Source organism: Apteryx mantelli, chromosome 26, assembly GCF_036417845.1.
Source record: "Apteryx mantelli isolate bAptMan1 chromosome 26, bAptMan1.hap1, whole genome shotgun sequence".
NCBI classification, from domain to species: Eukaryota; Metazoa; Chordata; class Aves; order Apterygiformes; family Apterygidae; genus Apteryx; species Apteryx mantelli.
Window position 1 is genome coordinate 3,419,770 of NC_090003.1, and position 24,375 is coordinate 3,444,144.

General features: G+C 59.9%; 2 long non-coding RNA genes across 8 annotated transcripts in view; both read left to right on the forward strand.

Moving 5' to 3' along the window:
- The window catches only part of LOC136994259 (uncharacterized), a 19,104-nt gene extending 19,031 nt beyond the window's left edge, over positions 1-73 (forward strand). For 2 of the 3 annotated variants that reach the window (XR_010886428.1, XR_010886426.1), the window contains exon 6: positions 41-73. This is a non-coding gene — a long non-coding RNA (uncharacterized lncRNA). Of the gene's footprint in view, positions 1-37 lie in introns of all 3 variants that reach the window. The other variant, XR_010886427.1, reaches the window with a different exon arrangement.
- On the forward strand, positions 68-24,375 carry LOC136994258 (uncharacterized). 5 transcript variants are annotated; one of them, XR_010886423.1, is made up of 7 exons: positions 68-183; positions 4,792-4,934; positions 9,540-9,685; positions 11,914-12,056; positions 16,666-16,808; positions 21,417-21,559; positions 23,782-24,375. It is a non-coding gene; the product is annotated as an uncharacterized lncRNA (long non-coding RNA). The 5 variants fall into 5 exon arrangements; XR_010886425.1 differs by having other exon boundaries at positions 9,543-9,685; positions 11,911-12,056; XR_010886424.1 differs by having other exon boundaries at positions 9,543-9,685; positions 16,663-16,808.

The window sequence follows — 24,375 nt, forward strand, 5'->3', positions numbered from 1 at the left end:
GTCTGTCTCTTGCTGCCGGTTCCCTGGTCCTGCAAAGCAGAAGTGGGCAAGAAGAGGAAGGCTTTGGAGAAACCGCAAGCAACAAGAGTGAAGAATCTGCAAGCTCATCAGGAGGCCAAAGATGCAAGTTGCCGAAGATGGAGGAGAAGGCGAGGGAGCCCGGACACCGGCACTTCTCTGAAGGTAGGGGAGGGCCCGGGATGCAGACCAGCTTTCACTGTTGCTCCTGAGCCCCTCTGTTGCCCAGAGCAGCGTGGCCTCCCTGTAGACAGGGCTGTGGTCTCTGCTCAGTTGGCCTTTTGCCGTGCTACGCCTTTTGGCGGCTGCTGGGAGTGACTGCCCTGTAAGGCGGGCGGAAGTCACCGTGCTGCCCCTTTCTCGGCTCGGGGGAGGTCTTTAGAGGCCTGAGCCGTGGGACCAGCCAGTAAGTTGGGTGCCGGCCTCTGGAGCGGTGGCACAGTGCCACGCAATGGCAGCCTGTGCGGCGTGGCTCCCCTGTAAGCAGGGTGGAAGCCGTGAGCGACAGGTGCCTGGCCCGCGGTGCCTTGAGGCGCCTGCCCGCTCCGTCATCGGAGCCCATGGGGCTTCCTGCCCGGGCAGCAGGTACTTGCGCAGGGCTCTCCTGTAAGTCAGGTGCATAGCCCGAGGCTTCGTCATCTGGGTGCACGCCTTGTGCTGCACTTTGAGAGGGGATGCGAAGACCTTTGTTATCAAAGTACCGGCCACCTGTCAGTGAGCTGGATGTAGTTTTATACCGCTCTCCCTTTGGGAGGACAGGAGGCTGTAGTGTTTGAGACTGGCTGGAGGTGGTGCTGCAATGAGGTCTTTTTTCTCTTCTGCGAAGCTGTCTGTCTTGCGTGCGTGTTGGTATGCGTGGGGACGGCGTGACTGTTGCGGATTGCGTGTTTGTATGGTTTTGCTCTAAATCGCTGCAGTATTAGCTATGGACGCTTCGCAGAAGCAGAGAACGAGAAACTTTGTGTGCACTCACCGAAGGATCCTCCTGCCTTCCCGCAGAAGGGAATTTTTGTGGGTACAGAACACATCCCCCTTGCTGTTGGGGAGCAGGCAGGCTCTTAAAGAGCCCCTCTGGCAGGTACTCAGGCATGCTCAGCCCGTAAGTGAGGAGCGGGTCAGCCTCCTCTGAGTATTGCGGCTGACTGATGTTACCCTTGGCATGTCAGCGCTGTAAGGAGCATGCATGGCACGAGCCTTCCCTTTAAGGGATGTATGCGTATGCAAGGCTTATGCCTTTGAGCTGACCGACCTCCCCGTAATCGGGCTCGAGGTCTCTGCCCGCAGGGCTTCATGCCCGGGTGGCAATTTGCCAGCGAGACGGACGGACAAGAGACAAGATCAGGACATCGAGGAAACAACTCCAGTCCCCAGCCCTGCTGAACTTAACCCGAGGAGGTAAGGCTGTCCCCACCCAGCAAGCGCGCAGCCCGACACTCAAGCCCTAAGGCCACCACGGGCTCCTCCCTTACGCTTCTCGGTGGGTCTTCCGACACCCCTTGAGGCCCCCCCGCCCACGGAATGACAGGCCCACCAAGGAGCCCACTCCGCAGAAGCCCAGCTCCACGCTCTCCCTGGGCAGTCGTTACACGGCGCCGTGCGGAACGCACCTGGAGGAAAAACAGAGGCTTCTGGTGGGCAGGCGACATTCATACGGGCCTGCTCCAGAGACCACGTTCTGCAGGAGCGCCCGCCAGGGCATCCCCCCCGGCCCGCCAGGGAGGCCGCCCTTCTTGCCCTTGCCAGCCCGTGCTGCAGAAGCAGCATCCCTCTCCAGCAGCACGTCTGCACAGCAGGCTTGAGGCTTGCCTGGAGACATCCAGGCGGGTTGGAGGCCAGTGTGGGAGGGCTGGGACTCCGGGCACTGAAGGCTGGGGAGGGGCCGGGCAACACACGCAGAGGAGACTCACCCCTCACTTGCACGGGGGGCTCATTCTGCAACTGGGCTCGGAACAGCTGCCTCATCCCAAGGGGCCAAAGGAAACAGCTCAGTCCCTGCACTGCAGGGAGCCCATAGTGCTCAAGGCAGCAGAGGCCTCTCTGCTTCTCGGAGACGCAGCTCTGGTGGCCTTCACCCCGGTTACAGAGTTCTTGCTCGGCCAGACGCTGTCAGCAGGGTGCAGCACCGTTAGGGCAGAGGCCGGAGCCCCGGTTGCTGGGAGGGCAGGACTCAAGAGAGCTCTGTGCTCCCCCTGCCTCCCTCCCAGCACCAAGAATGCCACAGGTGTCCGGCTTAGAAGGTGCTCACCCTGGCTGCCCAGCGACAGCAGCATCAAGTCAAGAGGCCACTGGTGGACCTGCGCCCTGATTGCAGGGAGCAGAGGTGTGCCCTGCCTCTGTGGGCCTTTAATTACAGAGACAGTATTCTGTCTGTCTCCTGCTCACAGTTTCCCACTTCTGTAAAGGCAGAAGTGGGCAAGAAGGCGCCAGCTTTGGAGAAATTGCAAGCAATGAGAGTACAGAATCCACGAGGTGGTTACGAGGCTGAAGGTAGACAGACAACTGAGGAGAAGGCGAGGGGGACCCTTGCCTGGAGCCTGGCTCCTCCTTGAAGGCAGGGCCGGGATGCAGATCAGCTTTCGCTGTTGCTCCTGAGCCCCTCTGTTGCCCAGAGCAGCGTGGCCTCCCTGTAGACAGGGCTGTGGTCTCTGCTCAGTTGGCCTTTTGCCGTGCTACGCCTTTTGGCGGCTGCTGGGAGTGACTGCCCTGTAAGGCGGGCGGAAGTCACCGTGCTGCCCCTTTCTCGGCTCGGGGGAGGTCTTTAGAGGCCTGAGCCGTGGGACCAGCCAGTAAGTTGGGTGCCGGCCTCTGGAGCGGTGGCACAGTGCCACGCAATGGCAGCCTGTGCGGCGTGGCTCCCCTGTAAGCAGGGTGGAAGCCGTGAGCGACAGGTGCCTGGCCCGCGGTGCCTTGAGGCGCCTGCCCGCTCCGTCATCGGAGCCCATGGGGCTTCCTGCCCGGGCAGCAGGTACTTGCGCAGGGCTCTCCTGTAAGTCAGGTGCATAGCCCGAGGCTTCGTCATCTGGGTGCACGCCTTGTGCTGCACTTTGAGAGGGGATGCGAAGACCTTTGTTATCAAAGTACCGGCCACCTGTCAGTGAGCTGGATGTAGTTTTATACCGCTCTCCCTTTGGGAGGACAGGAGGCTGTAGTGTTTGAGACTGGCTGGAGGTGGTGCTGCAATGAGGTCTTTTTTCTCTTCTGCGAAGCTGTCTGTCTTGCGTGCGTGTTGGTATGCGTGGGGACGGCGTGACTGTTGCGGATTGCGTGTTTGTATGGTTTTGCTCTAAATCGCTGCAGTATTAGCTATGGACGCTTCGCAGAAGCAGAGAACGAGAAACTTTGTGTGCACTCACCGAAGGATCCTCCTGCCTTCCCGCAGAAGGGAATTTTTGTGGGTACAGAACACATCCCCCTTGCTGTTGGGGAGCAGGCAGGCTCTTAAAGAGCCCCTCTGGCAGGTACTCAGGCATGCTCAGCCCGTAAGTGAGGAGCGGGTCAGCCTCCTCTGAGTATTGCGGCTGACTGATGTTACCCTTGGCATGTCAGCGCTGTAAGGAGCATGCATGGCACGAGCCTTCCCTTTAAGGGATGTATGCGTATGCAAGGCTTATGCCTTTGAGCTGACCGACCTCCCCGTAATCGGGCTCGAGGTCTCTGCCCGCAGGGCTTCATGCCCGGGTGGCAGTCTGTGCACTGTGAGTACCCAGTAATTCCAGGCCCAGAGAGGAAGACCCTTCTGGCCTCCCTGTAATCAGGGTGTGGGTCGCTGGCGCAGCGGCCTCTTGCCTTGATGCTGCTTTCGCTAGGCAGCCAGGGTGAGCACCTTGTAAAGTAGGATGCCAGTGGCATTCCTGCTGCTGCGTGTGGGGCGGGGGGAGCACAGAGCTCTCCTGAGCCCTGCTGTCCCAGCAACCGGGGCTCCGGCCTCTGCCTTTACGGCGCTGCGCCCTGCTGACAGCCTCGGCCGAGTGAGAACTCTGTTACCAGGGTGAAGGCCATCAGAGCTGCCTCTCTGAGAAGCAGAGGGGCCCCTGGTGCCTCAAGCACCATGGGCTCCCTGCAGTGCAGAGGCCCAGCTGCTCCTTTGGCTCCTTGAGAAGAGGCCGCTTTTCCGAGCCTGCTTGCGGAGTGAGCCCCCCGTGCAAGTGAGGGGTGAGTCTCTTCCGCATGCATTGCCCGGCCCCTCCCCAGCCTTCGGTGCCCGGAGTCCTGGCCCTTTCTCACAGGCCTCCAACCCGCCTGGATGTCTCCAGGCAAGCCTCAAGCCTTCTGCACAGACGTGCTGTTGGAGGGGGATGCTGCTTCTGCAGCACGGGCTGGCAAGGGCAAGAAGGGCAGCCCCCCTGGCAGGCCGGAGGGGACGCCCTGGCAGGTGCTCCTGCAGAACGTGGTCTCTGGAGCAGGCCCGTATGAGTGTCGCCTGCCCATCTGCAGCCTCTCTTTTTCCTCTGGGCGCGTTCTGCACGGCGCCGTGTAACGATCGCCTGGGGAGAGCGTGGAGCTGGGCTTCTGCAGGGTGGGCTCCTTGGTGGGCCTGTCATTCCGCGGGCGGGGGGGGCCTCGAGGGGTGTCGGAAGACCCACCGAGAAGCGTAAGGGAGGAGCCCGTGGTGGCCTTAGGGCTTGAGTGTCGGGCTGCGCGCTTGCTGGGTGGGGACAGCCTTACCTCCTCGGGTTAAGTTCAGCGGGGCTGGGGACTGGAGTTGTTTCCTCGATGTCCTGATCTTGTCTCTCGTCTGTCTCTTGCTGCCGGTTCCCTGGTCCTGCAAAGCAGAAGTGGGCAAGAAGAGGAAGGCTTTGGAGAAACTGCAAGCAACAAGAGTGAAGAATCTGCAAGCTCATCAGGAGGCCAAAGATGCAAGTTGCCGAAGATGGAGGAGAAGGCGAGGGAGCCCGGACACCGGCACTTCTCTGAAGGTAGGGGAGGGCCCGGGATGCAGACCAGCTTTCGCTGTTGCTCCTGAGCCCCTCTGTTGCCCAGAGCAGCGTGGCCTCCCTGTAGACAGGGCTGTGGTCTCTGCTCAGTTGGCCTTTTGCCGTGCTACGCCTTTTGGCGGCTGCTGGGAGTGACTGCCCTGTAAGGCGGGCGGAAGTCACCGTGCTGCCCCTTTCTCGGCTCGGGGGAGGTCTTTAGAGGCCTGAGCCGTGGGACCAGCCAGTAAGTTGGGTGCCGGCCTCTGGAGCGGTGGCACAGTGCCACGCAATGGCAGCCTGTGCGGCGTGGCTCCCCTGTAAGCAGGGTGGAAGCCGTGAGCGACAGGTGCCTGGCCCGCGGTGCCTTGAGGCGCCTGCCCGCTCCGTCATCGGAGCCCATGGGGCTTCCTGCCCGGGCAGCAGGTACTTGCGCAGGGCTCTCCTGTAAGTCAGGTGCATAGCCCGAGGCTTCGTCATCTGGGTGCACGCCTTGTGCTGCACTTTGAGAGGGGATGCGAAGACCTTTGTTATCAAAGTACCGGCCACCTGTCAGTGAGCTGGATGTAGTTTTATACCGCTCTCCCTTTGGGAGGACAGGAGGCTGTAGTGTTTGAGACTGGCTGGAGGTGGTGCTGCAATGAGGTCTTTTTTCTCTTCTGCGAAGCTGTCTGTCTTGCGTGCGTGTTGGTATGCGTGGGGACGGCGTGACTGTTGCCGATTGCGTGTTTGTATGGTTTTGCTCTAAATCGCTGCAGTATTAGCTATGGACGCTTCGCAGAAGCAGAGAACGAGAAACTTTGTGTGCACTCACCGAAGGATCCTCCTGCCTTCCCGCAGAAGGGAATTTTTGTGGGTACAGAACACATCCCCCTTGCTGTTGGGGAGCAGGCAGGCTCTTAAAGAGCCCCTCTGGCAGGTACTCAGGCATGCTCAGCCCGTAAGTGAGGAGCGGGTCAGCCTCCTCTGAGTATTGCGGCTGACTGATGTTACCCTTGGCATGTCAGCGCTGTAAGGAGCATGCATGGCACGAGCCTTCCCTTTAAGGGATGTATGCGTATGCAAGGCTTATGCCTTTGAGCTGACCGACCTCCCCGTAATCGGGCTCGAGGTCTCTGCCCGCAGGGCTTCATGCCCGGGTGGCAATTTGCCAGCGAGACGGACGGACAAGAGACAAGATCAGGACATCGAGGAAACAACTCCAGTCCCCAGCCCTGCTGAACTTAACCCGAGGAGGTAAGGCTGTCCCCACCCAGCAAGCGCGCAGCCCGACACTCAAGCCCTAAGGCCACCACGGGCTCCTCCCTTACGCTTCTCGGTGGGTCTTCCGACACCCCTTGAGGCCCCCCCGCCCACGGAATGACAGGCCCACCAAGGAGCCCACTCCGCAGAAGCCCAGCTCCACGCTCTCCCTGGGCAGTCGTTACACGGCGCCGTGCGGAACGCACCTGGAGGAAAAACAGAGGCTTCTGGTGGGCAGGCGACATTCATACGGGCCTGCTCCAGAGACCACGTTCTGCAGGAGCGCCCGCCAGGGCATCCCCCCCGGCCCGCCAGGGAGGCCGCCCTTCTTGCCCTTGCCAGCCCGTGCTGCAGAAGCAGCATCCCTCTCCAGCAGCACGTCTGCACAGCAGGCTTGAGGCTTGCCTGGAGACATCCAGGCGGGTTGGAGGCCAGTGTGGGAGGGCTGGGACTCCGGGCACTGAAGGCTGGGGAGGGGCCGGGCAACACACGCAGAGGAGACTCACCCCTCACTTGCACGGGGGGCTCATTCTGCAACTGGGCTCGGAACAGCTGCCTCATCCCAAGGGGCCAAAGGAAACAGCTCAGTCCCTGCACTGCAGGGAGCCCATAGTGCTCAAGGCAGCAGAGGCCTCTCTGCTTCTCGGAGACGCAGCTCTGGTGGCCTTCACCCCGGTTACAGAGTTCTTGCTCGGCCAGACGCTGTCAGCAGGGTGCAGCACCGTTAGGGCAGAGGCCGGAGCCCCGGTTGCTGGGAGGGCAGGACTCAAGAGAGCTCTGTGCTCCCCCTGCCTCCCTCCCAGCACCAAGAATGCCACAGGTGTCCGGCTTAGAAGGTGCTCACCCTGGCTGCCCAGCGACAGCAGCATCAAGTCAAGAGGCCACTGGTGGACCTGCGCCCTGATTGCAGGGAGCAGAGGTGTGCCCTGCCTCTGTGGGCCTTTAATTACAGAGACAGTATTCTGTCTGTCTCCTGCTCACAGTTTCCCACTTCTGTAAAGGCAGAAGTGGGCAAGAAGGCGCCAGCTTTGGAGAAATTGCAAGCAATGAGAGTACAGAATCCACGAGGTGGTTACGAGGCTGAAGGTAGACAGACAACTGAGGAGAAGGCGAGGGGGACCCTTGCCTGGAGCCTGGCTCCTCCTTGAAGGCAGGGCCGGGATGCAGATCAGCTTTCGCTGTTGCTCCTGAGCCCCTCTGTTGCCCAGAGCAGCGTGGCCTCCCTGTAGACAGGGCTGTGGTCTCTGCTCAGTTGGCCTTTTGCCGTGCTACGCCTTTTGGCGGCTGCTGGGAGTGACTGCCCTGTAAGGCGGGCGGAAGTCACCGTGCTGCCCCTTTCTCGGCTCGGGGGAGGTCTTTAGAGGCCTGAGCCGTGGGACCAGCCAGTAAGTTGGGTGCCGGCCTCTGGAGCGGTGGCACAGTGCCACGCAATGGCAGCCTGTGCGGCGTGGCTCCCCTGTAAGCAGGGTGGAAGCCGTGAGCGACAGGTGCCTGGCCCGCGGTGCCTTGAGGCGCCTGCCCGCTCCGTCATCGGAGCCCATGGGGCTTCCTGCCCGGGCAGCAGGTACTTGCGCAGGGCTCTCCTGTAAGTCAGGTGCATAGCCCGAGGCTTCGTCATCTGGGTGCACGCCTTGTGCTGCACTTTGAGAGGGGATGCGAAGACCTTTGTTATCAAAGTACCGGCCACCTGTCAGTGAGCTGGATGTAGTTTTATACCGCTCTCCCTTTGGGAGGACAGGAGGCTGTAGTGTTTGAGACTGGCTGGAGGTGGTGCTGCAATGAGGTCTTTTTTCTCTTCTGCGAAGCTGTCTGTCTTGCGTGCGTGTTGGTATGCGTGGGGACGGCGTGACTGTTGCGGATTGCGTGTTTGTATGGTTTTGCTCTAAATCGCTGCAGTATTAGCTATGGACGCTTCGCAGAAGCAGAGAACGAGAAACTTTGTGTGCACTCACCGAAGGATCCTCCTGCCTTCCCGCAGAAGGGAATTTTTGTGGGTACAGAACACATCCCCCTTGCTGTTGGGGAGCAGGCAGGCTCTTAAAGAGCCCCTCTGGCAGGTACTCAGGCATGCTCAGCCCGTAAGTGAGGAGCGGGTCAGCCTCCTCTGAGTATTGCGGCTGACTGATGTTACCCTTGGCATGTCAGCGCTGTAAGGAGCATGCATGGCACGAGCCTTCCCTTTAAGGGATGTATGCGTATGCAAGGCTTATGCCTTTGAGCTGACCGACCTCCCCGTAATCGGGCTCGAGGTCTCTGCCCGCAGGGCTTCATGCCCGGGTGGCAGTCTGTGCACTGTGAGTACCCAGTAATTCCAGGCCCAGAGAGGAAGACCCTTCTGGCCTCCCTGTAATCAGGGTGTGGGTCGCTGGCGCAGCGGCCTCTTGCCTTGATGCTGCTTTCGCTAGGCAGCCAGGGTGAGCACCTTGTAAAGTAGGATGCCAGTGGCATTCCTGCTGCTGCGTGTGGGGCGGGGGGAGCACAGAGCTCTCCTGAGCCCTGCTGTCCCAGCAACCGGGGCTCCGGCCTCTGCCTTTACGGCGCTGCGCCCTGCTGACAGCCTCGGCCGAGTGAGAACTCTGTTACCAGGGTGAAGGCCATCAGAGCTGCCTCTCTGAGAAGCAGAGGGGCCCCTGGTGCCTCAAGCACCATGGGCTCCCTGCAGTGCAGAGGCCCAGCTGCTCCTTTGGCTCCTTGAGAAGAGGCCGCTTTTCCGAGCCTGCTTGCGGAGTGAGCCCCCCGTGCAAGTGAGGGGTGAGTCTCTTCCGCATGCATTGCCCGGCCCCTCCCCAGCCTTCGGTGCCCGGAGTCCTGGCCCTTTCTCACAGGCCTCCAACCCGCCTGGATGTCTCCAGGCAAGCCTCAAGCCTTCTGCACAGACGTGCTGTTGGAGGGGGATGCTGCTTCTGCAGCACGGGCTGGCAAGGGCAAGAAGGGCAGCCCCCCTGGCAGGCCGGAGGGGACGCCCTGGCAGGTGCTCCTGCAGAACGTGGTCTCTGGAGCAGGCCCGTATGAGTGTCGCCTGCCCATCTGCAGCCTCTCTTTTTCCTCTGGGCGCGTTCTGCACGGCGCCGTGTAACGATCGCCTGGGGAGAGCGTGGAGCTGGGCTTCTGCAGGGTGGGCTCCTTGGTGGGCCTGTCATTCCGCGGGCGGGGGGGGCCTCGAGGGGTGTCGGAAGACCCACCGAGAAGCGTAAGGGAGGAGCCCGTGGTGGCCTTAGGGCTTGAGTGTCGGGCTGCGCGCTTGCTGGGTGGGGACAGCCTTACCTCCTCGGGTTAAGTTCAGCGGGGCTGGGGACTGGAGTTGTTTCCTCGATGTCCTGATCTTGTCTCTCGTCTGTCTCTTGCTGCCGGTTCCCTGGTCCTGCAAAGCAGAAGTGGGCAAGAAGAGGAAGGCTTTGGAGAAACTGCAAGCAACAAGAGTGAAGAATCTGCAAGCTCATCAGGAGGCCAAAGATGCAAGTTGCCGAAGATGGAGGAGAAGGCGAGGGAGCCCGGACACCGGCACTTCTCTGAAGGTAGGGGAGGGCCCGGGATGCAGACCAGCTTTCGCTGTTGCTCCTGAGCCCCTCTGTTGCCCAGAGCAGCGTGGCCTCCCTGTAGACAGGGCTGTGGTCTCTGCTCAGTTGGCCTTTTGCCGTGCTACGCCTTTTGGCGGCTGCTGGGAGTGACTGCCCTGTAAGGCGGGCGGAAGTCACCGTGCTGCCCCTTTCTCGGCTCGGGGGAGGTCTTTAGAGGCCTGAGCCGTGGGACCAGCCAGTAAGTTGGGTGCCGGCCTCTGGAGCGGTGGCACAGTGCCACGCAATGGCAGCCTGTGCGGCGTGGCTCCCCTGTAAGCAGGGTGGAAGCCGTGAGCGACAGGTGCCTGGCCCGCGGTGCCTTGAGGCGCCTGCCCGCTCCGTCATCGGAGCCCATGGGGCTTCCTGCCCGGGCAGCAGGTACTTGCGCAGGGCTCTCCTGTAAGTCAGGTGCATAGCCCGAGGCTTCGTCATCTGGGTGCACGCCTTGTGCTGCACTTTGAGAGGGGATGCGAAGACCTTTGTTATCAAAGTACCGGCCACCTGTCAGTGAGCTGGATGTAGTTTTATACCGCTCTCCCTTTGGGAGGACAGGAGGCTGTAGTGTTTGAGACTGGCTGGAGGTGGTGCTGCAATGAGGTCTTTTTTCTCTTCTGCGAAGCTGTCTGTCTTGCGTGCGTGTTGGTATGCGTGGGGACGGCGTGACTGTTGCGGATTGCGTGTTTGTATGGTTTTGCTCTAAATCGCTGCAGTATTAGCTATGGACGCTTCGCAGAAGCAGAGAACGAGAAACTTTGTGTGCACTCACCGAAGGATCCTCCTGCCTTCCCGCAGAAGGGAATTTTTGTGGGTACAGAACACATCCCCCTTGCTGTTGGGGAGCAGGCAGGCTCTTAAAGAGCCCCTCTGGCAGGTACTCAGGCATGCTCAGCCCGTAAGTGAGGAGCGGGTCAGCCTCCTCTGAGTATTGCGGCTGACTGATGTTACCCTTGGCATGTCAGCGCTGTAAGGAGCATGCATGGCACGAGCCTTCCCTTTAAGGGATGTATGCGTATGCAAGGCTTATGCCTTTGAGCTGACCGACCTCCCCGTAATCGGGCTCGAGGTCTCTGCCCGCAGGGCTTCATGCCCGGGTGGCAGTCTGTGCACTGTGAGTACCCAGTAATTCCAGGCCCAGAGAGGAAGACCCTTCTGGCCTCCCTGTAATCAGGGTGTGGGTCGCTGGCGCAGCGGCCTCTTGCCTTGATGCTGCTTTCGCTAGGCAGCCAGGGTGAGCACCTTGTAAAGTAGGATGCCAGTGGCATTCCTGCTGCTGCGTGTGGGGCGGGGGGAGCACAGAGCTCTCCTGAGCCCTGCTGTCCCAGCAACCGGGGCTCCGGCCTCTGCCTTTACGGCGCTGCGCCCTGCTGACAGCCTCGGCCGAGTGAGAACTCTGTTACCAGGGTGAAGGCCATCAGAGCTGCCTCTCTGAGAAGCAGAGGGGCCCCTGGTGCCTCAAGCACCATGGGCTCCCTGCAGTGCAGAGGCCCAGCTGCTCCTTTGGCTCCTTGAGAAGAGGCCGCTTTTCCGAGCCTGCTTGCGGAGTGAGCCCCCCGTGCAAGTGAGGGGTGAGTCTCTTCCGCATGCATTGCCCGGCCCCTCCCCAGCCTTCGGTGCCCGGAGTCCTGGCCCTTTCTCACAGGCCTCCAACCCGCCTGGATGTCTCCAGGCAAGCCTCAAGCCTTCTGCACAGACGTGCTGTTGGAGGGGGATGCTGCTTCTGCAGCACGGGCTGGCAAGGGCAAGAAGGGCAGCCCCCCTGGCAGGCCGGAGGGGACGCCCTGGCAGGTGCTCCTGCAGAACGTGGTCTCTGGAGCAGGCCCGTATGAGTGTCGCCTGCCCATCTGCAGCCTCTCTTTTTCCTCTGGGCGCGTTCTGCACGGCGCCGTGTAACGATCGCCTGGGGAGAGCGTGGAGCTGGGCTTCTGCAGGGTGGGCTCCTTGGTGGGCCTGTCATTCCGCGGGCGGGGGGGGCCTCGAGGGGTGTCGGAAGACCCACCGAGAAGCGTAAGGGAGGAGCCCGTGGTGGCCTTAGGGCTTGAGTGTCGGGCTGCGCGCTTGCTGGGTGGGGACAGCCTTACCTCCTCGGGTTAAGTTCAGCGGGGCTGGGGACTGGAGTTGTTTCCTCGATGTCCTGATCTTGTCTCTCGTCTGTCTCTTGCTGCCGGTTCCCTGGTCCTGCAAAGCAGAAGTGGGCAAGAAGAGGAAGGCTTTGGAGAAACTGCAAGCAACAAGAGTGAAGAATCTGCAAGCTCATCAGGAGGCCAAAGATGCAAGTTGCCGAAGATGGAGGAGAAGGCGAGGGAGCCCGGACACCGGCACTTCTCTGAAGGTAGGGGAGGGCCCGGGATGCAGACCAGCTTTCACTGTTGCTCCTGAGCCCCTCTGTTGCCCAGAGCAGCGTGGCCTCCCTGTAGACAGGGCTGTGGTCTCTGCTCAGTTGGCCTTTTGCCGTGCTACGCCTTTTGGCGGCTGCTGGGAGTGACTGCCCTGTAAGGCGGGCGGAAGTCACCGTGCTGCCCCTTTCTCGGCTCGGGGGAGGTCTTTAGAGGCCTGAGCCGTGGGACCAGCCAGTAAGTTGGGTGCCGGCCTCTGGAGCGGTGGCACAGTGCCACGCAATGGCAGCCTGTGCGGCGTGGCTCCCCTGTAAGCAGGGTGGAAGCCGTGAGCGACAGGTGCCTGGCCCGCGGTGCCTTGAGGCGCCTGCCCGCTCCGTCATCGGAGCCCATGGGGCTTCCTGCCCGGGCAGCAGGTACTTGCGCAGGGCTCTCCTGTAAGTCAGGTGCATAGCCCGAGGCTTCGTCATCTGGGTGCACGCCTTGTGCTGCACTTTGAGAGGGGATGCGAAGACCTTTGTTATCAAAGTACCGGCCACCTGTCAGTGAGCTGGATGTAGTTTTATACCGCTCTCCCTTTGGGAGGACAGGAGGCTGTAGTGTTTGAGACTGGCTGGAGGTGGTGCTGCAATGAGGTCTTTTTTCTCTTCTGCGAAGCTGTCTGTCTTGCGTGCGTGTTGGTATGCGTGGGGACGGCGTGACTGTTGCGGATTGCGTGTTTGTATGGTTTTGCTCTAAATCGCTGCAGTATTAGCTATGGACGCTTCGCAGAAGCAGAGAACGAGAAACTTTGTGTGCACTCACCGAAGGATCCTCCTGCCTTCCCGCAGAAGGGAATTTTTGTGGGTACAGAACACATCCCCCTTGCTGTTGGGGAGCAGGCAGGCTCTTAAAGAGCCCCTCTGGCAGGTACTCAGGCATGCTCAGCCCGTAAGTGAGGAGCGGGTCAGCCTCCTCTGAGTATTGCGGCTGACTGATGTTACCCTTGGCATGTCAGCGCTGTAAGGAGCATGCATGGCACGAGCCTTCCCTTTAAGGGATGTATGCGTATGCAAGGCTTATGCCTTTGAGCTGACCGACCTCCCCGTAATCGGGCTCGAGGTCTCTGCCCGCAGGGCTTCATGCCCGGGTGGCAATTTGCCAGCGAGACGGACGGACAAGAGACAAGATCAGGACATCGAGGAAACAACTCCAGTCCCCAGCCCTGCTGAACTTAACCCGAGGAGGTAAGGCTGTCCCCACCCAGCAAGCGCGCAGCCCGACACTCAAGCCCTAAGGCCACCACGGGCTCCTCCCTTACGCTTCTCGGTGGGTCTTCCGACACCCCTTGAGGCCCCCCCGCCCACGGAATGACAGGCCCACCAAGGAGCCCACTCCGCAGAAGCCCAGCTCCACGCTCTCCCTGGGCAGTCGTTACACGGCGCCGTGCGGAACGCACCTGGAGGAAAAACAGAGGCTTCTGGTGGGCAGGCGACATTCATACGGGCCTGCTCCAGAGACCACGTTCTGCAGGAGCGCCCGCCAGGGCATCCCCCCCGGCCCGCCAGGGAGGCCGCCCTTCTTGCCCTTGCCAGCCCGTGCTGCAGAAGCAGCATCCCTCTCCAGCAGCACGTCTGCACAGCAGGCTTGAGGCTTGCCTGGAGACATCCAGGCGGGTTGGAGGCCAGTGTGGGAGGGCTGGGACTCCGGGCACTGAAGGCTGGGGAGGGGCCGGGCAACACACGCAGAGGAGACTCACCCCTCACTTGCACGGGGGGCTCATTCTGCAACTGGGCTCGGAACAGCTGCCTCATCCCAAGGGGCCAAAGGAAACAGCTCAGTCCCTGCACTGCAGGGAGCCCATAGTGCTCAAGGCAGCAGAGGCCTCTCTGCTTCTCGGAGACGCAGCTCTGGTGGCCTTCACCCCGGTTACAGAGTTCTTGCTCGGCCAGACGCTGTCAGCAGGGTGCAGCACCGTTAGGGCAGAGGCCGGAGCCCCGGTTGCTGGGAGGGCAGGACTCAAGAGAGCTCTGTGCTCCCCCTGCCTCCCTCCCAGCACCAAGAATGCCACAGGTGTCCGGCTTAGAAGGTGCTCACCCTGGCTGCCCAGCGACAGCAGCATCAAGTCAAGAGGCCACTGGTGGACCTGCGCCCTGATTGCAGGGAGCAGAGGTGTGCCCTGCCTCTGTGGGCCTTTAATTACAGAGACAGTATTCTGTCTGTCTCCTGCTCACAGTTTCCCACTTCTGTAAAGGCAGAAGTGGGCAAGAAGGCGCCAGCTTTGGAGAAATTGCAAGCAATGAGAGTACAGAATCCACGAGGTGGTTACGAGGCTGAAGGTAGACAGACAACTGAGGAGAAGGCGAGGGGGACCCTTGCCTGGAGCCTGGCTCCTCCTTGAAGGCAGGGCCGGGATGCAGATCAGCTTTCGCTGTTGCTCCTGAGCCCCTCTGTTGCCCAGAGCAGCGTGGCCTCCCTGTAGACAGGGCTGTGGTCTCTGCTCAGTTGGCCTTTTGCCGTGCTACGCCTTTTGGCGGCTGCTGGGAGTGACTGCCCTGTAAGGCGGGCGGAAGTCACCGTGCTGCCCCTTTCTCGGCTCGGGGGAGGTCTTTAGAGGCCTGAGCCGTGGGACCAGCCAGTAAGTTGGGTGCCGGCCTCTGGAGCGGTGGCACAGTGCCACGCAATGGCAGCCTGTGCGGCGTGGCTCCCCTGTAAGCAGGGTGGAAGCCGTGAGCGACAGGTGCCTGGCCCGCGGTGCCTTGAGGCGCCTGCCCGCTCCGTCATCGGAGCCCATGGGGCTTCCTGCCCGGGCAGCAGGTACTTGCGCAGGGCTCTCCTGTAAGTCAGGTGCATAGCCCGAGGCTTCGTCATCTGGGTGCACGCCTTGTGCTGCACTTTGAGAGGGGATGCGAAGACCTTTGTTATCAAAGTACCGGCCACCTGTCAGTGAGCTGGATGTAGTTTTATACCGCTCTCCCTTTGGGAGGACAGGAGGCTGTAGTGTTTGAGACTGGCTGGAGGTGGTGCTGCAATGAGGTCTTTTTTCTCTTCTGCGAAGCTGTCTGTCTTGCGTGCGTGTTGGTATGCGTGGGGACGGCGTGACTGTTGCGGATTGCGTGTTTGTATGGTTTTGCTCTAAATCGCTGCAGTATTAGCTATGGACGCTTCGCAGAAGCAGAGAACGAGAAACTTTGTGTGCACTCACCGAAGGATCCTCCTGCCTTCCCGCAGAAGGGAATTTTTGTGGGTACAGAACACATCCCCCTTGCTGTTGGGGAGCAGGCAGGCTCTTAAAGAGCCCCTCTGGCAGGTACTCAGGCATGCTCAGCCCGTAAGTGAGGAGCGGGTCAGCCTCCTCTGAGTATTGCGGCTGACTGATGTTACCCTTGGCATGTCAGCGCTGTAAGGAGCATGCATGGCACGAGCCTTCCCTTTAAGGGATGTATGCGTATGCAAGGCTTATGCCTTTGAGCTGACCGACCTCCCCGTAATCGGGCTCGAGGTCTCTGCCCGCAGGGCTTCATGCCCGGGTGGCAGTCTGTGCACTGTGAGTACCCAGTAATTCCAGGCCCAGAGAGGAAGACCCTTCTGGCCTCCCTGTAATCAGGGTGTGGGTCGCTGGCGCAGCGGCCTCTTGCCTTGATGCTGCTTTCGCTAGGCAGCCAGGGTGAGCACCTTGTAAAGTAGGATGCCAGTGGCATTCCTGCTGCTGCGTGTGGGGCGGGGGGAGCACAGAGCTCTCCTGAGCCCTGCTGTCCCAGCAACCGGGGCTCCGGCCTCTGCCTTTACGGCGCTGCGCCCTGCTGACAGCCTCGGCCGAGTGAGAACTCTGTTACCAGGGTGAAGGCCATCAGAGCTGCCTCTCTGAGAAGCAGAGGGGCCCCTGGTGCCTCAAGCACCATGGGCTCCCTGCAGTGCAGAGGCCCAGCTGCTCCTTTGGCTCCTTGAGAAGAGGCCGCTTTTCCGAGCCTGCTTGCGGAGTGAGCCCCCCGTGCAAGTGAGGGGTGAGTCTCTTCCGCATGCATTGCCCGGCCCCTCCCCAGCCTTCGGTGCCCGGAGTCCTGGCCCTTTCTCACAGGCCTCCAACCCGCCTGGATGTCTCCAGGCAAGCCTCAAGCCTTCTGCACAGACGTGCTGTTGGAGGGGGATGCTGCTTCTGCAGCACGGGCTGGCAAGGGCAAGAAGGGCAGCCCCCCTGGCAGGCCGGAGGGGACGCCCTGGCAGGTGCTCCTGCAGAACGTGGTCTCTGGAGCAGGCCCGTATGAGTGTCGCCTGCCCATCTGCAGCCTCTCTTTTTCCTCTGGGCGCGTTCTGCACGGCGCCGTGTAACGATCGCCTGGGGAGAGCGTGGAGCTGGGCTTCTGCAGGGTGGGCTCCTTGGTGGGCCTGTCATTCCGCGGGCGGGGGGGGGCCTCGAGGGGTGTCGGAAGACCCACCGAGAAGCGTAAGGGAGGAGCCCGTGGTGGCCTTAGGGCTTGAGTGTCGGGCTGCGCGCTTGCTGGGTGGGGACAGCCTTACCTCCTCGGGTTAAGTTCAGCGGGGCTGGGGACTGGAGTTGTTTCCTCGATGTCCTGATCTTGTCTCTCGTCTGTCTCTTGCTGCCGGTTCCCTGGTCCTGCAAAGCAGAAGTGGGCAAGAAGAGGAAGGCTTTGGAGAAACTGCAAGCAACAAGAGTGAAGAATCTGCAAGCTCATCAGGAGGCCAAAGATGCAAGTTGCCGAAGATGGAGGAGAAGGCGAGGGAGCCCGGACACCGGCACTTCTCTGAAGGTAGGGGAGGGCCCGGGATGCAGACCAGCTTTCGCTGTTGCTCCTGAGCCCCTCTGTTGCCCAGAGCAGCGTGGCCTCCCTGTAGACAGGGCTGTGGTCTCTGCTCAGTTGGCCTTTTGCCGTGCTACGCCTTTTGGCGGCTGCTGGGAGTGACTGCCCTGTAAGGCGGGCGGAAGTCACCGTGCTGCCCCTTTCTCGGCTCGGGGGAGGTCTTTAGAGGCCTGAGCCGTGGGACCAGCCAGTAAGTTGGGTGCCGGCCTCTGGAGCGGTGGCACAGTGCCACGCAATGGCAGCCTGTGCGGCGTGGCTCCCCCGTAAGCAGGGTGGAAGCCGTGAGCGACAGGTGCCTGGCCCGCGGTGCCTTGAGGCGCCTGCCCGCTCCGTCATCGGAGCCCATGGGGCTTCCTGCCCGGGCAGCAGGTACTTGCGCAGGGCTCTCCTGTAAGTCAGGTGCATAGCCCGAGGCTTCGTCATCTGGGTGCACGCCTTGTGCTGCACTTTGAGAGGGGATGCGAAGACCTTTGTTATCAAAGTACCGGCCACCTGTCAGTGAGCTGGATGTAGTTTTATACCGCTCTCCCTTTGGGAGGACAGGAGGCTGTAGTGTTTGAGACTGGCTGGAGGTGGTGCTGCAATGAGGTCTTTTTTCTCTTCTGCGAAGCTGTCTGTCTTGCGTGCGTGTTGGTATGCGTGGGGACGGCGTGACTGTTGCGGATTGCGCGTTTGTATGGTTTTGCTCTAAATCGCTGCAGTATTAGCTATGGACGCTTCGCAGAAGCAGAGAACGAGAAACTTTGTGTGCACTCACCGAAGGATCCTCCTGCCTTCCCGCAGAAGGGAATTTTTGTGGGTACAGAACACATCCCCCTTGCTGTTGGGGAGCAGGCAGGCTCTTAAAGAGCCCCTCTGGCAGGTACTCAGGCATGCTCAGCCCGTAAGTGAGGAGCGGGTCAGCCTCCTCTGAGTATTGCGGCTGACTGATGTTACCCTTGGCATGTCAGCGCTGTAAGGAGCATGCATGGCACGAGCCTTCCCTTTAAGGGATGTATGCGTATGCAAGGCTTATGCCTTTGAGCTGACCGACCTCCCCGTAATCGGGCTCGAGGTCTCTGCCCGCAGGGCTTCATGCCCGGGTGGCAATTTGCCAGCGAGACGGACGGACAAGAGACAAGATCAGGACATCGAGGAAACAACTCCAGTCCCCAGCCCCGCTGAACTTAACCCGAGGAGGTAAGGCTGTCCCCACCCAGCAAGCGCGCAGCCCGACACTCAAGCCCTAAGGCCACCACGGGCTCCTCCCTTACGCTTCTCGGTGGGTCTTCCGACACCCCTTGAGGCCCCCCCGCCCACGGAATGACAGGCCCACCAAGGAGCCCACTCCGCAGAAGCCCAGCTCCACGCTCTCCCTGGGCAGTCGTTACACGGCGCCGTGCGGAACGCACCTGGAGGAAAAACAGAGGCTTCTGGTGGGCAGGCGACATTCATACGGGCCTGCTCCAGAGACCACGTTCTGCAGGAGCGCCCGCCAGGGCATCCCCCCCGGCCCGCCAGGGAGGCCGCCCTTCTTGCCCTTGCCAGCCCGTGCTGCAGAAGCAGCATCCCTCTCCAGCAGCACGTCTGCACAGCAGGCTTGAGGCTTGCCTGGAGACATCCAGGCGGGTTGGAGGCCAGTGTGGGAGGGCTGGGACTCCGGGCACTGAAGGCTGGGGAGGGGCCGGGCAACACACGCAGAGGAGACTCACCCCTCACTTGCACGGGGGGCTCATTCTGCAACTGGGCTCGGAACAGCTGCCTCATCCCAAGGGGCCAAAGGAAACAGCTCAGTCCCTGCACTGCAGGGAGCCCATAGTGCTCAAGGCAGCAGAGGCCTCTCTGCTTCTCGGAGACGCAGCTCTGGTGGCCTTCACCCCGGTTACAGAGTTCTTGCTCGGCCAGACGCTGTCAGCAGGGTGCAGCACCGTTAGGGCAGAGGCCGGAGCCCCGGTTGCTGGGAGGGCAGGACTCAAGAGAGCTCTGTGCTCCCCCTGCCTCCCTCCCAGCACCAAGAATGCCACAGGTGTCCGGCTTAGAAGGTGCTCACCCTGGCTGCCCAGCGACAGCAGCATCAAGTCAAGAGGCCACTGGTGGACCTGCGCCCTGATTGCAGGGAGCAGAGGTGTGCCCTGCCTCTGTGGGCCTTTAATTACAGAGACAGTATTCTGTCTGTCTCCTGCTCACAGTTTCCCACTTCTGTAAAGGCAGAAGTGGGCAAGAAGGCGCCAGCTTTGGAGAAATTGCAAGCAATGAGAGTACAGAATCCACGAGGTGGTTACGAGGCTGAAGGTAGACAGACAACTGAGGAGAAGGCGAGGGGGACCCTTGCCTGGAGCCTGGCTCCTCCTTGAAGGCAGGGCCGGGATGCAGATCAGCTTTCGCTGTTGCTCCTGAGCCCCTCTGTTGCCCAGAGCAGCGTGGCCTCCCTGTAGACAGGGCTGTGGTCTCTGCTCAGTTGGCCTTTTGCCGTGCTACGCCTTTTGGCGGCTGCTGGGAGTGACTGCCCTGTAAGGCGGGCGGAAGTCACCGTGCTGCCCCTTTCTCGGCTCGGGGGAGGTCTTTAGAGGCCTGAGCCGTGGGACCAGCCAGTAAGTTGGGTGCCGGCCTCTGGAGCGGTGGCACAGTGCCACGCAATGGCAGCCTGTGCGGCGTGGCTCCCCTGTAAGCAGGGTGGAAGCCGTGAGCGACAGGTGCCTGGCCCGCGGTGCCTTGAGGCGCCTGCCCGCTCCGTCATCGGAGCCCATGGGGCTTCCTGCCCGGGCAGCAGGTACTTGCGCAGGGCTCTCCTGTAAGTCAGGTGCATAGCCCGAGGCTTCGTCATCTGGGTGCACGCCTTGTGCTGCACTTTGAGAGGGGATGCGAAGACCTTTGTTATCAAAGTACCGGCCACCTGTCAGTGAGCTGGATGTAGTTTTATACCGCTCTCCCTTTGGGAGGACAGGAGGCTGTAGTGTTTGAGACTGGCTGGAGGTGGTGCTGCAATGAGGTCTTTTTTCTCTTCTGCGAAGCTGTCTGTCTTGCGTGCGTGTTGGTATGCGTGGGGACGGCGTGACTGTTGCGGATTGCGTGTTTGTATGGTTTTGCTCTAAATCGCTGCAGTATTAGCTATGGACGCTTCGCAGAAGCAGAGAACGAGAAACTTTGTGTGCACTCACCGAAGGATCCTCCTGCCTTCCCGCAGAAGGGAATTTTTGTGGGTACAGAACACATCCCCCTTGCTGTTGGGGAGCAGGCAGGCTCTTAAAGAGCCCCTCTGGCAGGTACTCAGGCATGCTCAGCCCGTAAGTGAGGAGCGGGTCAGCCTCCTCTGAGTATTGCGGCTGACTGATGTTACCCTTGGCATGTCAGCGCTGTAAGGAGCATGCATGGCACGAGCCTTCCCTTTAAGGGATGTATGCGTATGCAAGGCTTATGCCTTTGAGCTGACCGACCTCCCCGTAATCGGGCTCGAGGTCTCTGCCCGCAGGGCTTCATGCCCGGGTGGCAGTCTGTGCACTGTGAGTACCCAGTAATTCCAGGCCCAGAGAGGAAGACCCTTCTGGCCTCCCTGTAATCAGGGTGTGGGTCGCTGGCGCAGCGGCCTCTTGCCTTGATGCTGCTTTCGCTAGGCAGCCAGGGTGAGCACCTTGTAAAGTAGGATGCCAGTGGCATTCCTGCTGCTGCGTGTGGGGCGGGGGGAGCACAGAGCTCTCCTGAGCCCTGCTGTCCCAGCAACCGGGGCTCCGGCCTCTGCCTTTACGGCGCTGCGCCCTGCTGACAGCCTCGGCCGAGTGAGAACTCTGTTACCAGGGTGAAGGCCATCAGAGCTGCCTCTCTGAGAAGCAGAGGGGCCCCTGGTGCCTCAAGCACCATGGGCTCCCTGCAGTGCAGAGGCCCAGCTGCTCCTTTGGCTCCTTGAGAAGAGGCCGCTTTTCCGAGCCTGCTTGCGGAGTGAGCCCCCCGTGCAAGTGAGGGGTGAGTCTCTTCCGCATGCATTGCCCGGCCCCTCCCCAGCCTTCGGTGCCCGGAGTCCTGGCCCTTTCTCACAGGCCTCCAACCCGCCTGGATGTCTCCAGGCAAGCCTCAAGCCTTCTGCACAGACGTGCTGTTGGAGGGGGATGCTGCTTCTGCAGCACGGGCTGGCAAGGGCAAGAAGGGCAGCCCCCCTGGCAGGCCGGAGGGGACGCCCTGGCAGGTGCTCCTGCAGAACGTGGTCTCTGGAGCAGGCCCGTATGAGTGTCGCCTGCCCATCTGCAGCCTCTCTTTTTCCTCTGGGCGCGTTCTGCACGGCGCCGTGTAACGATCGCCTGGGGAGAGCGTGGAGCTGGGCTTCTGCAGGGTGGGCTCCTTGGTGGGCCTGTCATTCCGCGGGCGGGGGGGGCCTCGAGGGGTGTCGGAAGACCCACCGAGAAGCGTAAGGGAGGAGCCCGTGGTGGCCTTAGGGCTTGAGTGTCGGGCTGCGCGCTTGCTGGGTGGGGACAGCCTTACCTCCTCGGGTTAAGTTCAGCGGGGCTGGGGACTGGAGTTGTTTCCTCGATGTCCTGATCTTGTCTCTCGTCTGTCTCTTGCTGCCGGTTCCCTGGTCCTGCAAAGCAGAAGTGGGCAAGAAGAGGAAGGCTTTGGAGAAACTGCAAGCAACAAGAGTGAAGAATCTGCAAGCTCATCAGGAGGCCAAAGATGCAAGTTGCCGAAGATGGAGGAGAAGGCGAGGGAGCCCGGACACCGGCACTTCTCTGAAGGTAGGGGAGGGCCCGGGATGCAGACCAGCTTTCGCTGTTGCTCCTGAGCCCCTCTGTTGCCCAGAGCAGCGTGGCCTCCCTGTAGACAGGGCTGTGGTCTCTGCTCAGTTGGCCTTTTGCCGTGCTACGCCTTTTGGCGGCTGCTGGGAGTGACTGCCCTGTAAGGCGGGCGGAAGTCACCGTGCTGCCCCTTTCTCGGCTCGGGGGAGGTCTTTAGAGGCCTGAGCCGTGGGACCAGCCAGTAAGTTGGGTGCCGGCCTCTGGAGCGGTGGCACAGTGCCACGCAATGGCAGCCTGTGCGGCGTGGCTCCCCTGTAAGCAGGGTGGAAGCCGTGAGCGACAGGTGCCTGGCCCGCGGTGCCTTGAGGCGCCTGCCCGCTCCGTCATCGGAGCCCATGGGGCTTCCTGCCCGGGCAGCAGGTACTTGCGCAGGGCTCTCCTGTAAGTCAGGTGCATAGCCCGAGGCTTCGTCATCTGGGTGCACGCCTTGTGCTGCACTTTGAGAGGGGATGCGAAGACCTTTGTTATCAAAGTACCGGCCACCTGTCAGTGAGCTGGATGTAGTTTTATACCGCTCTCCCTTTGGGAGGACAGGAGGCTGTAGTGTTTGAGACTGGCTGGAGGTGGTGCTGCAATGAGGTCTTTTTTCTCTTCTGCGAAGCTGTCTGTCTTGCGTGCGTGTTGGTATGCGTGGGGACGGCGTGACTGTTGCCGATTGCGTGTTTGTATGGTTTTGCTCTAAATCGCTGCAGTATTAGCTATGGACGCTTCGCAGAAGCAGAGAACGAGAAACTTTGTGTGCACTCACCGAAGGATCCTCCTGCCTTCCCGCAGAAGGGAATTTTTGTGGGTACAGAACACATCCCCCTTGCTGTTGGGGAGCAGGCAGGCTCTTAAAGAGCCCCTCTGGCAGGTACTCAGGCATGCTCAGCCCGTAAGTGAGGAGCGGGTCAGCCTCCTCTGAGTATTGCGGCTGACTGATGTTACCCTTGGCATGTCAGCGCTGTAAGGAGCATGCATGGCACGAGCCTTCCCTTTAAGGGATGTATGCGTATGCAAGGCTTATGCCTTTGAGCTGACCGACCTCCCCGTAATCGGGCTCGAGGTCTCTGCCCGCAGGGCTTCATGCCCGGGTGGCAATTTGCCAGTGAGACGGACGGACAAGAGACAAGATCAGGACATCGAGGAAACAACTCCAGTCCCCAGCCCTGCTGAACTTAACCCGAGGAGGTAAGGCTGTCCCCACCCAGCAAGCGCGCAGCCTGACGCTCAAGCCCTAAGGCCACCACGGGCTCCTCCCTTTACGCTTCTCGTTGGGTCTTCCGACACCCCTCGAGGCCCCCCCCGTAACCAAATCTGGCACAAAATAGCTTCAGTTGGAGATTTTTTATAATTAGCATTCTCTCAACTGCTACATTTTACAATTATGTCAGGAGTTGAGAAGCAGGAGCCTGCTTAATACAACCTGTCCTGGTACTACCATTCTCTTCCCTCCAGTTACTTTAGTCATCTTGGCATCACCATGGCTATACACTGCCTTTCATCAATATACCATGCAAGCAGAAAATACTAAGCAGCTCACCTCGGGTCTTAGTTCTGGAACTAGTAGGGTAGGACCTGTGATGGGATGGACCAGAGAGAGGTTAGAGCATGTGGCCATTGTCTTGGTGTTGAATTTTAACAGAGACAACTTTCGTACTTGGAGTCCATCCACTTTCAGATTGGAGTTGGTTTCCTCTGCATTGTGCAGTGACAGCAAAAATGTCCTTGTTTACCCCCAGAAATAAGCTTCCATTTTACCAGTGTGCCAATGTTCTCTCACTGCTCTAGAAGAACCTCTTCTGAGATCAAGGAGGAAAACTCAACCTCCTGCTGAAGCCTTGGCTTCTTATCTCTCCAGCACTGAAAAGTACTGGACTCAGCTGAAACAGTGCAAGTAAACCAAGGTGAAAAAGCACAATGATATGGAAAGGAGAAAAGGTGATGAAAGCCTCAGAGAGAAACAGAATTGGTCTGGGATGAGCAAGGATTGCCATGATGCCCTGTATGCTTCTCAGAACACTTTTGAAATCAGTGCGTTTTAGTGGGAACATAACTAACCTCTAATTTTGACCATTCTTATTTGAATGGTTTTTAGTAAAAGCATAAGAATTTACTCCTAAAATGAGAATTCCACGATTAAGAATAACAGAAAGCATATGTCTGCTTCATCTCCATTACAGAGTCCACAGTACAGAGTCTTCTGGGCACAGATATGGAGATGGGATTGATCCAGGGTGTCAGACCCAATTTACTTCTAATTTGGGATGATTCAGCTCTCCATCCAAATGCTGCTTCCCTGGTCCTTTCTTCCATGGCCCAGCTCAGTGGATCTGCTGCAACATTTGGCTGCCACCTAATGCTGAGAAAGAAAACTAGCCAGTTGCCTCTATGCTTTTCAGGAAAAAGTGGTTGCTTGAAGACACTAAGAATGTTCTTCCGAAAACAAGCTAATGGAGTATGTGGCTTACATTGCCAGGTATATGATGGGTGTGAAGTATGGGAATAAGACATATTTGGGAAAGAGATGCAGGGACTGCTAGGAATATTTGGTATGTATGAAACAGCTTTTTGCAGAACTGCAATTGATATGGTGCATTGCAAACATGCAGTGAAAGATGTGTCCAAGAGCTTACATTGTAACCTTGGAGTGATTTCTTTCTGGATGCTGGAAAATTGCCTGTATATTAAGTGAGACAGGATTGTCTAGCAGCTAAATTACAAGATATGGAGTTGGGGGTGATTGGAATGTATCTTCACCTGTCAAATTATTAAAA